Here is a 13778-nt window from a genome sequence, read left to right as displayed (position 1 = left end):
TATAAATATTATAGTTTTTAATAACTTTAACGACTTTTACTCTTATAATAAATTTATCATAATATTATAAATCCGTTTTTATATTTTTATAATACTTTAATAACTATATACTCGAGTATTATAAATTTTTATAATAAACTTAAGAGTTATTTTTTTAAATGGGCTAGTTTTAGTTTTTTTAATTATTATAAAAAGGTTTATAATAAATATAAGATTACCGTTATTATTATATTTAAGGATTACTTATATTTCCTTAAGGACCGTAATTTTATAATTAAATCGTTTATTAAAAGCGTCCGTTTTATTATTATTTCAACTTTTTTAATAAATAATTTAAAAGTTAAATTTAAATAAGAATTTGCTCTATTTAATTTACTATTTATTTAAATTTTTATTTATTATAAAATTTATAAAATTCTTATAATTTATATAAATAATAATTTTGTATTTAGTTTTTAAGAGTTATAATCTTGATTTTTTAAAAGTTTTAATTATAATTATTAATTTTTTATCGTAAATTTATTAATTTAGTTCCGCTTTATAAAAGGTTTTAAAATAAAATATATTAAAATAAAGTTTCTTTTATTAATCTTATTATTTTAAAATAGTTTTTATAGCGAAGTCCGAAGCGTCGGTCTTAATTTTAAATAATATTTAAAGGTCTGGAATTATAATAATTAATTCCGAAGTAACTAAATCTTTAACTTTATTAAAAGCTTTTTTATATTTTTTATTTTAAATAAAAGTAATATTTTTTTTAATTAAATTATTAAAAAGTTTAATAATATTAATATAGTTTTTAAAAAATCGTTAATAAAAGTTAACGAATTTTAAAAATAACTATACGTTTTTAATGTTAATAAGTATAGGCTAGTCCTTAACTATTATTATTTTAAATATTTATATATAAATTTATTTTAATATAATTATATAGCTAAGGAAATCTATTTTCTGTATATAAAATTCGTATTTATTAAACTTAGTAAAAAGCTTCGTATTTTAAAGTTTTTAAAATATTATATAAACGTACTTTTTATATATTTTGAAATTAAAAAAGAAAATAAAAATATTATTAAAATAAACGATTACGAAAATATTAACATATTCCTTAAATACGTAATTAATTATTATTTAAAATATAATAAATATGTTAATAAGTTCAAAAAGTATAACTAAATATTTATAAAGTCCTTTACGTATTCAAAATACCGTCTTTTATTTATTTATTTTTTTAATTTTAATTTAATTAAATACTTTTTTAAAATCTATTATAAGAAATTATTAAGTTTTATATAATATTTCTTTAAGTTTTATAATAAAAAGTAATAAATAGTAATTCTTTTTAATAATTTCGTTAAATTTTTTATAATCGATTATAAATTTAATTTTTTTTTATTTTTTTTAAATACGAAGAAAATTAATACTCCTATTAAAAAAGATAATAGTTTTATATAACTTTTCTTAAGTCTATCGTCGATATACTTATTAAGTTCGTCGCATTCGAATTAATTTATAAAATATAATAAATAAAACTTAAGTTATATTCTTTTTTTTAATTTAATCTTTATATCTTAATTATTATGTTTTAATAGTCTTATTTTTTCTTTTAAAATGAATAGTTTTATATAAATCCGGTACTTTTTAAGTATAGTTTAAAATAAGTCCGATCTTTAATTATCCGTACCGAGTACGAATATCTTAATAAGTTTTATCGTTTTAATAAAAACGATATATCTAATTTATTTTTATTTATTAAGTATTATATAAAACTTAGTTGAAAACCTTTTTCCTTAAGTCGTTTAATAATTAAGTTTATTTAATAAAGTTAACCGGTTTTTTAATCTATTTATAAATTATATTTTCGTAATTATAAAATTTTTAGAATAACGTCGATATTTTTAATTTTCGTAATATTATATTTTAGTTATTTTAGTTAATTATTAATATATATTATAAAGTATATAGTCTCTCGGTTAATATATTTATCGTTATAATTAATTTTTTTTTATTATTCGTAAAGTACATAAATTCGTTTTTTATATTTATAATAATTTATATTTATTTATTATTTTTAATAAAATAAAAAATTTTTAAGCGCCGCTATTAATAATAGCGCTTATATTGTATTTATTTATTTAAAATTTAAATCGTAAATATTCCTTATTAACGAATATTATAAAATATAAAAACTTATTTATTTTAGCCGCTTTTCGTCGTTTTTTATAATTAACGTATTTAATTTTTTAATATTTTAAAAATTAATACTTATTTTTTTTATGAACTATTCGTAATTATTATTAAATCGGGACGTTTTTATTTTTTAATAAATAAATATAATATATTAATAATATCGTAGATATCGTTTATTTCTTTATTAATAAATTCTTTCCTCTTAAAAAATAATTTATAATTTTTAAATATTTTAATATTAAATTATATATTTAAAATATATTAATTATATAGGTAATCCTTTAGGTGCTTAATAAGCTAATCTCATTCTTTTTAAAAACTTATAGATTTTTGTTATTTTAATTATTTATTTAAATCGGCTTTTTTTTAATAGTAAAATCGTTAATATTAGGTAATATTTTATAATCGATTTTGAATTAAGTATGTTATTAAGCGACGTCGTAAAGTTCGTCTAAATTATAAAGTAATTATTAACTTATTAATTATTTATAGTTTAATATATTAATATTATCTAAAAAGGGGTTATAATCCAGTCCCTCAGTACTAAGTTTTATAAATATATCGTTAGTACTTTTTTTATTTAAATTATTTAGTTTAGCGCTTTTTTTAAATATAAAAAAGTTTTATTTTAATTAGAACATATCGTCTTTTATTATTATTTTAAACTATTTTTTTATTTATTATTATAAGATAATAAGGACCGTTTTTATAATTAAATATTAAGGAATATAAATATTTATTATATAATAAGCCATGTTTAGTTTTTCGATGCGTTATTAATAACGTTTTTTTAATATCTAAAGTCCGTAAACTAAATATATAATATCTATTTTTTTATTGATTTTATATTTTAATTAAAAAAGGTCTTTTTTTATCTTAACCTCTAGTCGTTTCTAGAGTCGTTACTAAAATAAAACGAATATTACTTTTACGTCTAATTGTTTTTTTTTTTTTAATAATCAGCTAACTTTATAATAATTAGCTAAAATATAAATATAATTTTTATTATAATTTTTTATTATTAAAAAACGCTATTTATAATATTAGATTATTTTATTAAATACTCGTCGTATTATATAAATAAATTTACTTAGAATCCGTATTTTACGAGCTAAGATCTCGTTTTTTAATTAAAATAGGTCGTTTTTATTTTTAATTACTATCCTTTTTTCTAATCTATTTCTTACTATCGTAAAAGTTTACGCTTAATTAAAAAAGCTAATAAGTTATACCTTAATTATTTCGTATATTATTAATAATATTTAAATATACTCCTTATTATAATCTTTAATAATTTTAAAATATTAAACTATTTTTTATTTATTTATTATAATAAGGGTTTTACTAGAGAGTTTTTTAAAATACTATTTTAATTATTTTTTATTATCTTGATAAATAAAGTAATTATTATTATAATATACGGTCTAAGAGACTAATTTATAAAGTACTTTTTTAGAAATAATATTAATTTATTTCTTAAGAATAGGTCGTTATTAAATTCGTTTAGGCTATTTATAATCTTTAATTATATATCTTAGCTTATCGTAATTGTAATATTTAATTTTTTTTTTAACGGGATTAGTTTTATTTCGTTATATTAAGGTTTATAAGTCCACTATATTACTTATAAACAGTAGTTTATTAAGGATTATTATTTTTATTATAGCGGTATTTTTAATTAAAATTATATTAAAGTTATTATTAATATTTACGTTTTAAATTAAGTTTTTATCGTTATTTCTTTTTTATAAAAGCGGTTATTGATTTTAATTACGAGTTTAGTATATTAAAAGAAATCGTTTAATTCGTTAATTTTAATAAGCTCGTCCTTAATTTTATCTTTTAATCCTTAATAAAATAACGTATATATATAGCGAGTCGCCTATTATAGCGAGTCGCTTATTTTCCTTTCTTTTTACACCTTCTATCTTAATAACTATTTTTTTTTTACGTATAATTATAAATTCTTTTTTAAATAAAAATTATATTATCCTTACATTTTAAATTATTAAAAAAGACTTAAATTTATCCGTATAAAAAGTAGCTTTTATTTATAATATTTTAAAAATAATATTTTATAACCGATACGTTAGCCTATTACCTTAATATAAAATTCGTATAAATTTAAAAAAAAATAACTTTTTTAAAAGAAACCGTAATTTTTAAATAAATTATTAACTTAATTAATTAAGGATTTTTATTATAACTTAACGATATATAAAATATAGCCGATTACCTTTTTACTAAACGCGACGTAACATATATCGGATTATAATAAGTAAAGAACTTTATACGACGTTAATTATAATTAAAAACGCGTTTTTGATATAAAATTAATTATTAAAAGGTATTGACTAAGGATTTTATAATTATCTAAACTTAGTTTATTTTTATACAAAATACGATTACAAAATACAGAATATATAATTATAATATCTATAATTTTAATAAGACGGGCTTTTTAATAAAAATATTTTCGTATATAAAAGTTATTATAACTTTTAATTATTATAAAAAGCCTTATATAAAATAGCCTAGTAATTAAAAATAAGTTTTTATTATTTAGGGTATATATATAAATAGCTAGGCGTTACCTCTATACGTTATTATAAAAAGTAAATATTACCTCCGTTTATAATATACTAATAGCTAATTCCTTTTTAAATAACGTATCTATTTTAATAAAAATAAATAGATTATAAATAAAATAGATTTAAATTAGTTAAAGTATTTTAAAAAATACATAAAGTCTTATATAAAAGGTATTAAACGGCTTTTAATCTTTAATAGCTATAATAGCTATAAATCGATTAAATTCGATAAGTATTATAAAAAGCATAATATTATCGTTTTTTACATACCTCCTTATTTATTATACGAGCTTTAGCCTTTTAATATTAATTATTTTAGCCTATTAAAAGTTTTATATAATAAAAAAATCGAGAAGATAGATAATACGGATATAAATTATATATATTATTAAAAACGACTTTTTTTTTTATTTTTAAAATAGCTTTTTTTACTTTAATAAGCAAAGAAAACGTATAAGCTGGTTTTAAATAAGTTAGAATGATATTTTTTAATTTAAAAATAGTTATTTCCTATTTAAATTTTAAATTAAAAACGCTAATATTATTTAACTTACGCCTAAATAGCTAAGGCTTTTAAGACCTAAAAATACTAATTATAATATATAATACCGTACGAAATTCTATTTTATTTAAAAAACGGATTTATAATTATTAATATAGCTTATTAATATATTTATATAAAGTTATTAATTTGTAAACTAAAAATATTAATAAGTTAGTATATAAATTAACTTTTATTAAAACTAAATACCGTAGGCTTCGTATAGTAAATAAGATATTAAATAAACGCTAAAAAATAAAAAAAACATAACTACGTTTTAAAAGCTTACTTAATATTATTAAAACTAAAGTAATCCGAATAAAAAAAAGGGTTATTAATATTAAAAGCGAAAGTATATATTAAAAGGGTGCTCGTATAAAAGGGGTTAAATCGCGCGGGCGGTAATATAATAACTATAGAAAAATTAGATATAATATATAAATATATTAAGTAGTTTAAGAGACCTCTAAAGAAGAGGTTAATAAGTAGTTCTAATTAATTTCGTATAATATAGCTTAATTAACTTATATAAATAGCAGGAGGGTATTTAGAAGTGGGCGACTCGCTATGATGGGCGACTCGCTATATATATACGTTATAAAAATTTTAATATTATTAATAAGATTAAATTAAGTATTAAGGCGTTTAAACTTAGCTAAATAGTCTTTTATTAATTTAGTTTATTAAACTTATAATATATCGCGCTTAGTTTACTATTTTTTATTTAGATTTTAGAAAAACGATTTAAAAACTTTTTTAAACTTATCGAAGTTATAATAAATATCTTATATTTTAATAAAGTATTTATTAAAAGTTTTTTTTTTAAAATATTTTTTTTTAAAAGGGTTCGAACTATTTAAAGGCTCGTTTTTTTAAAAAAATTAATAACGTATATAACTTTCTCGATTTCGTTATTAAAATCTCTTTAATAAAAGTTTTAAAAATTTTTAATTTAAATTAAGAATCTTTTTAAAGTTTTAAAAGTTTTATTAAAAGTAATAAATACGTTAAGTTTAAGCTTATATTATTTTTTATTAAAAGGGGTAATAATAATATTAACGGCATTTTGAAACGTATTTATTTAATTAGCGAGGTTTAAAGCTTTTTAACGTTTATTTTTAAATTTTTTAAATATAGCGTTAAGTATTTTTTATATTTTAATAATATCGCGGTCGTTTTTAATTTAAAATTCTATTAATTAAGTAATAATAATATTAAAAAAGTCCGTTAATTTTTTATTATATTAAATATTTTAATTAACGACGCGGCGTATTTAGGCGTATATTATTTTATTAAAGACCGTATTTTAATTAAAATTATATTTAATATTAAGTATTTTTACGTCTCTTTTAACTTAAGCTAACTCGGCGTCTAAAACCTAAGGTTTTTTACTTTTATTAAAAAAAAATTCGATAAGTATCGTTCGTACTATTTAATAAATTTTCATAAAGTCGATTTATTAAATAAGAATAATTAAAATATTATAATTAATTAATCGTAATAAGGTTTATATTAATAGAAATCGGGGCTATAATATTCGTAAATAATAATTATTATAAAAATAGCTTTAATAAAGCTATTATTTATAAGTTATAAAATAAGTAAAGCTTTAGTAATTAATCGTAATCTTATTAAATAAGTTTTTAATAAAGATAGTTAAAAGTAATTATAAGATTTAATACGAAGTTAATTATTAAAAAAATTATAAAAGTTATAAATATAAGCTTAGTTTAAATCTATATTATATATAAGTCTTATATATTATTAAATAGTTCTTTTATATTTAAGACCGATATTATAAAGTCGGTTTTTTAAAAATAGATCGATTTTTATTTTATTAGTTTATATTTAAAAACCGTTTATCGTCCGTCGGTCCTTTTTATTATTACGTAACTTTTTTATAATTCTTTTAATTTATTAAAATAATATATATATTTTTATTATTTGATTATATATATAGCGAGGTAGCCGCCGTAGAGCAGCGGGGCAGGTCCTTAGTTTGTTATATATATTAGGTCGTAATATTACGCTATTAAAACCGAGAAAGCCGCTACATATACCACCGCCGTTACTAAATATATTATTAATACCGTCGTTATTAAAAAAGCCATTAACGCTACCACTAAGGCCGTTATTAAAAAAAAAACTAATAAGCTTATTAATAAAAGCCCTAAGGACCTTAAAAAAGAAATAAAAAAAAGGGAACAGTTAAAAATTTTTAATAATCTTTTCGTTATTAATTTTAAAAATAAAAAGCTTTTACGTTAATAATTTAAATAATAAATTAAAAAAATAAGTTATAAAGCCGTTTTTAATAACACTATTAAAAAAGCTATTATTAAAATTTATAAAAAATTTTTTAAGCTTTTTAAAACGTTATTTTTAATATATTTAAATAGTCTATAAAGAAAATATTAATATTTATATTACCCTTAGTAAAATAGTTAAATCTTTAGTTAAATCTAAAATTAATACGGCTTTATTTATAATTATATTTAAAAATAAAGTTAAAAATAAAGTTATTATAATAAACAGAAATATAAAAAAAAAGTTTAATATTTTAAATCCTATTTTTTATATTTTTTATTTTGTTTTAATAAAATTTAATAAAGGCACCGAAGTATATTATTTACGTTTTATTATTATAAAAAAGGCCTTTTATATTAAAAATAAATACGCTAAATGTTTTTAAAATAGTTATATTTATATTATTATTTTTTTTAATATTTACTTATTTACGGTTTATTTAATAAGCTTTTTAATTAATAATATTTTTATTAACTTTTATATAAGTTTTTAAAAATCCGCTTTATAAACTTTTAATTAATAAGATTAAACTTTTATTTACGTTTATTTTATTATTTATAAGGCCGAGGGCTTTAAATACTTTTTTATTTTTTAAAAAAGTTGAAAAAAAAACTAAACTTATTATTATAAACGGGTTTTTTTAATAAAATAATAGTAATAATGCTTTTATATATTTTATTAATTTTATTATTAAAAACTATTATATTTTTAATATTATTAAAAAAAAAAATTTATTTACGCTATTATTAATAATGATAGTTAAATACGCTTTTTAAAATTATTATTTTTATTTTGATTATTTTTTATTTTTAATATAGCTTTATAAGGTAGTTAATTTTTATTTAATATAGCTTTATAAAGTAAATTACTTTTCGGTAAGCGCCTTTCGGGGTTCGGGCTATAATTAAATTATTAGTTTTTTATTTTTATATTTTTTTATAACTACTTTTTTATATATTTATTAGATTTAAATAAGTTTTAAAGCTTAGGAATTTCTTTTTAATTAAGCTTTTTATAAGACCGTTTATTAATATATTTTTTATAATTATATACTTAATTTCTAAACGATTAATAGTATATTTTTAATAAAGCTATATATTTTAAATATTTATATAATATAAGCGTATAAAAACCTTTTTTATATCCGCTATTATTAATTTAATTATTTATTTATTATTATAATAAATTATATAAAAGGCTTTTAAATTAAATACGAAGTTATAAAAAAATCTTTATAAGGTTATTATTTTTTTAATAATTTCTTATAAATAAAAAAGTTCTATTTTAATTATAAAAGTTATTATTATTAATTATTTAAACGCTTTTTATTAAATTAAGCTATTAAAAAATATTATAATATATTTTTATAATAACTTTTTTATAGTTTTATTATTTATAAATAAAATATTATTAATTATAAATAAAAATAAGTTATAATTAAGTTTTTAACTTATTTTACCTTTTTATATATTATAATAAATCGTTAAATAGTATATTTTATATAAATATTTAATAATTTAATTTATTATTTAAAAGTATTTAAGACTTAAGTTTTTAAAATATTTAAATAATATTAAAACCGTTTATATATAGTCCGGACGTATTGATATTAAAATATAAAAAATCAATCTTACTTTTTTTAATATATTTTTGTTTATATAAATATAAATTAATTTTTATATATTTTTAAATTATTTATAAATAATAATATAATTAAATAAATATTATTTACAAAATCGAACTTTTTAACTATTTTTTTATATAAACGTCGTATATAAAATAAATTTTTTTATTTTTTTTATTTTATATAATCCGAATTTTTAAATAAAATTTTATAAGTTTTTTATTTTAAAATTTAGATATTATTTTTATAATATTAATAATAATAGCCGCGTATTATTTATAATTTTTATAAAGAAATATAAAAATATCGTTTATATAAAAAATAATAATAATTTTATAATTTAAATTTTAATATATATGTCGGATTAGAAGCCCAATTCGACCTCGAGTCAGCGCCAGCGCAGGGGCCATTTGAGGGTCTTTATATCAACGTTTAACCGGCGATCTAACCCACGGTTAGAACCTCTCTTTTCCACTTTATATAGAGATTAATACAAAACTAATTAACCCTTTGTTACCACGGTTCGATCGAATAAATTACTTTATAATTACGTAAATTAATACTAATTAATAGTTTAACTATTATTATAAATTAATAAAGCTATTATAAAATAGAAAAGGCGACCTTTTAATACCGTATAGGATAAAAGAATTGCGTTATCTTAACTTTTTATGAAAATTAAAAGAAACGACTTTTTGACGCCGTATAGAATAAAGGATTTCCGATCTTTTAGACTTCTATTAAAAAAAAAACGTTTATTATATTAATAATATTTTTAAATAATTTATTAACGGAACTACCTAAGTTAACCGCCGACCGTTAAAAAAATCTTTTCTTTTTTTACTTCTTTTAACTTTAAAAAACCCTTCTTTTTACCCTTTTTTTTTTATTTATTTTTTATAATAAATATATAAATTTATTTATTTTATATTTATATTAATCGCGACCGGATTACGCGATATTTATATTTAATTTACGGCTTACGAAATATAAACGCGAAGTAAAAACGTAAATAGTAAACTACGTAATCTATTTAATCTTATAAGCGTAAAGAACGAGCCTTTAGTAAGGATATATTTAGGCGCCGCGCGATCGAGAATTAAAGAGATTTTTTAAATAGATTATATTTACGCTTTTTAATAGAGGTAAGAGTAGAGGAGGTAGCCCTAACGAACCTAAGTTATATAATAATTAGATTAAAAGAGAAATCGAAAATATAAAGTAAACCTTGTAAAATCTTATCTAATTTAACCTTTTTTTAACTTTTTTATTATTTTTTTAGGTAGATAAACAGAATATTATTTTAATAACGATCTATAAGTAAAAACGAGGCTATTATAAAATTTCTAAGCTTAACTAGCTTATTATAAGCACCTACCGTACGAAAGTAATAAATATCCTTATAATTTAATAATAAGCGTTAAAAAAAGAGGCTAAGGCTAAGATAATTTTAGAAAAAAAAAGATTAAGAACGGATTTAGAACGGTTTTTTTATATTTCTTAAAAGGAAATAAACTACCGAATAATAATAATTTATTTAATAAATATATATGCTTCTTAGGTATTTATTTAGGGAGAAACGTATATATTTAAGACGTTATTAAACTAATTATAATCTATTTCAATAAAGTACAGTAAAACCGCTTAAATTAAATTAAAAAAGCTTACGATAGTTAGAAACGGTATTAGAAGCTTATTTATAAAATAAAAGATAAATATAAGGAATATTATAAAGTAAACCTAAGGCGCGGGAACCGATTTAACTTTTAACGACGAGTCGAGTAATAATAAGAGGCTGCCGCCGCTATTTCTAAACGGGTTAAACTTTAATACGTTAAAAATTAATATAACGATCGCCTTAAGTTTTAATATAGACCGTAATACGACCTTAAGCGAGTTAAGCCGGGCGTAGGTAAAAGTACTTATTTTGGATTAATAGATTATTATTAATATTTAAGCGTATTAAGGAAAGTAGTTATATAACGATACGGACGATCTTAATAGCGATTAAATTAATATAATACTATTTTTTATAATCGAAATATATTATAAATAAAACTTAGCTAAGCGAACCTTATTTTACTATATAATTAATAACTTAGGTCACTAGCTCGATAATTAATTTAAATTTATAAATAAACGGATTATTAAAGAATTTAACGGATTTATTTATAATAATAGGGTCCTATTAGATTAAACGCTAACGAGGTAGCCTTACAAAACTTTTATAATAACGGTTCGGGTAATTAATTTCTTAATTTAATTTAAAACGTAAGTTGACTAAGTAATTAGTCGATTTAAATAATTTGCTTAGCGGATTAAAAAGCTTGAATTTTTATTTAAAATTATAAATAAAGCTATTTTGGCTTTGAGATCTATATTAATTAGAGGGATATTATTAGAAATAAAGTTATTATTATTTTTATAAACTTTTATTACGGTTAGCGGATCGTTAATAAAAACGAGGCTATTTAGCCCTGTTTAATTAAATACGAGCGTTAAATTACGATTAATTAACTACGGTTAATACGGCTTTAATCCCCTTTTTTAAATAGGTTATAAAAATTTAAACTTAAAAACGGCTAGCGTACGGTAGTTAACCGATTTATATAAGATCTTTTTTAAAAAAAAGAAGTATTTAAGAGGAAAATACGAGGTTTTATAAGAAATTTTAATTATATTCTATACTAATTATAAGAAGATTAAGATCTAAAATTATTAATATTACTTAGCGATTATTATTATTTTTATTAAAAAAGTTAAGGAATATTATTATTAAATTATATATATAATAGTCGATTAAAACGATTTTATTGCGATCGTTAACGCCTTTCGAAGCCGTTTTAAAATTAACGATCGAAAAAAAGGGTTTCTTATTAAACTTAAAGCTTTATCGTTTAGATTAATAATAAAAGAGATAGAAGGTAAATTAAAGATCTTTAAAAAGCTTATTTTATAGATCGATAAGATTAATAAAACCTTATTAATAAAAGGAACCGACGAATAAAAGGTCGATTATTTATTAATTATAATTTAATAAGTTAATAAAATAAGATTTACCTTATAAAGCTAACTTAGCGATTACGAGGCGTTTTACGCTTAATTTAAAACCGGGTTTAATATCGAAACTAGGATACTTAAATAATAATAGTTTTAGATTAATGAAGAACCGCACTAATAGTATTAAGTTAACCGTATTTATAATAATAAAGGAAAAGAAGCTAGATACGGCGCCTAATTGCAAAGCTAAAACGGAAAAATAGCTCTAGACGGCCTTTAGAAGCCTTTTATAACAGGGTTCCGCGGACCTCAGAAGTGTTACGTATATTAAAAAGAGGGCTATTATTTTATAATTATTTAAAAAAAAGAAAGAACCGAAATATATAAGCGATATAAAAGGGCGAAGGGAACTATTAATAAAACTAACCTAATTAAATATAATTAGTTCTTTATCGATTATAAAAGTAAATCGCTCGAGATTATAAATTTTATTGTGAGGTTTAGAAATATAAAAGATTTAACTGCTTATTTAATTAATAACGACGAGGATTTAAACGTTTTAAATAAAACCTAATAGCTTTATTTTACCCTATCGGTAATTAAATATTTAATATTTAATAAAAAGTAAGTTATAAAAGCTTTAAATAAATAGGCTTTCCTCTACGGCTAGCTATAATCTATTAGTAAAAAAATTGCCTAATTTTAAGACTCTTTAATTTAATTTAAGACAAAAACCTCTTATTTTTAACTTTAAATAAGTAAGGAAAGAGGTAATTTTGAGGAAAAAATAGGCTTAATAGTAGCGTTAAGACCTTTTTTATATAATTTAACCGAATAAGCAGAAGGGATTATATAAACCTATTTTATTAATAATCGATACGGATTAAAGACTTTTTAAAAGATTATTTTAAATATAAGAGTTTTAAAATAGTTAACGGGGGGAGAAGGGCAGTTCTAAGCCTTAAAAAAGATTTATTTAGCCGAACTTAATACCGCTAAGGCCGGTATCGCTAAGATTACGTTCGGACTAAGCGAATAGCTCGTTGGGATTAAAATAGTTAATATTTAAACCTAATTCGGTATTATAATTTTTTATATATTACCTATTAATATATTTTTTTTTATATTTAGTAGATATAGATCGCTTTAGTATTACGTTTGAAAACCTTATAAATAAAATTATTAATAATAAAGCATTTAAAACCATTAAATAACGATAGGGCTACGTTTTTATAAGGCTTAAGACCGATATCTTATTGATTTATTATTTTATAAAGACTAAACTACGGCGCTTTTATTAAAAGTTCGGTTACTTATCGGTTCAAAGGCTCTATATTTTACTTAAGTAATTAAATAATAATATTAAGATTACGGTAATAAAATATTTAATTAAGTTTTGTTATTAATATTAAATTAACGCACAGAGCCTACGGCGATTTAAGTTTAAAATTTATAACGAGCTTAATTTTGATTAAAAGATAATAATAAACGTTTTTTATTTAAATAATAGGCTAGTTTTTTATAT

Source organism: Colletotrichum orchidophilum (genome assembly GCF_001831195.1).
Source record: "Colletotrichum orchidophilum strain IMI 309357 chromosome Unknown Scaffold_2.1, whole genome shotgun sequence".
NCBI lineage: Eukaryota > Fungi > Ascomycota > Sordariomycetes > Glomerellales > Glomerellaceae > Colletotrichum > Colletotrichum orchidophilum.
The sequence above is the reverse complement of the archived record's forward strand: the minus strand, read 5'-3'. Positions refer to the sequence as shown.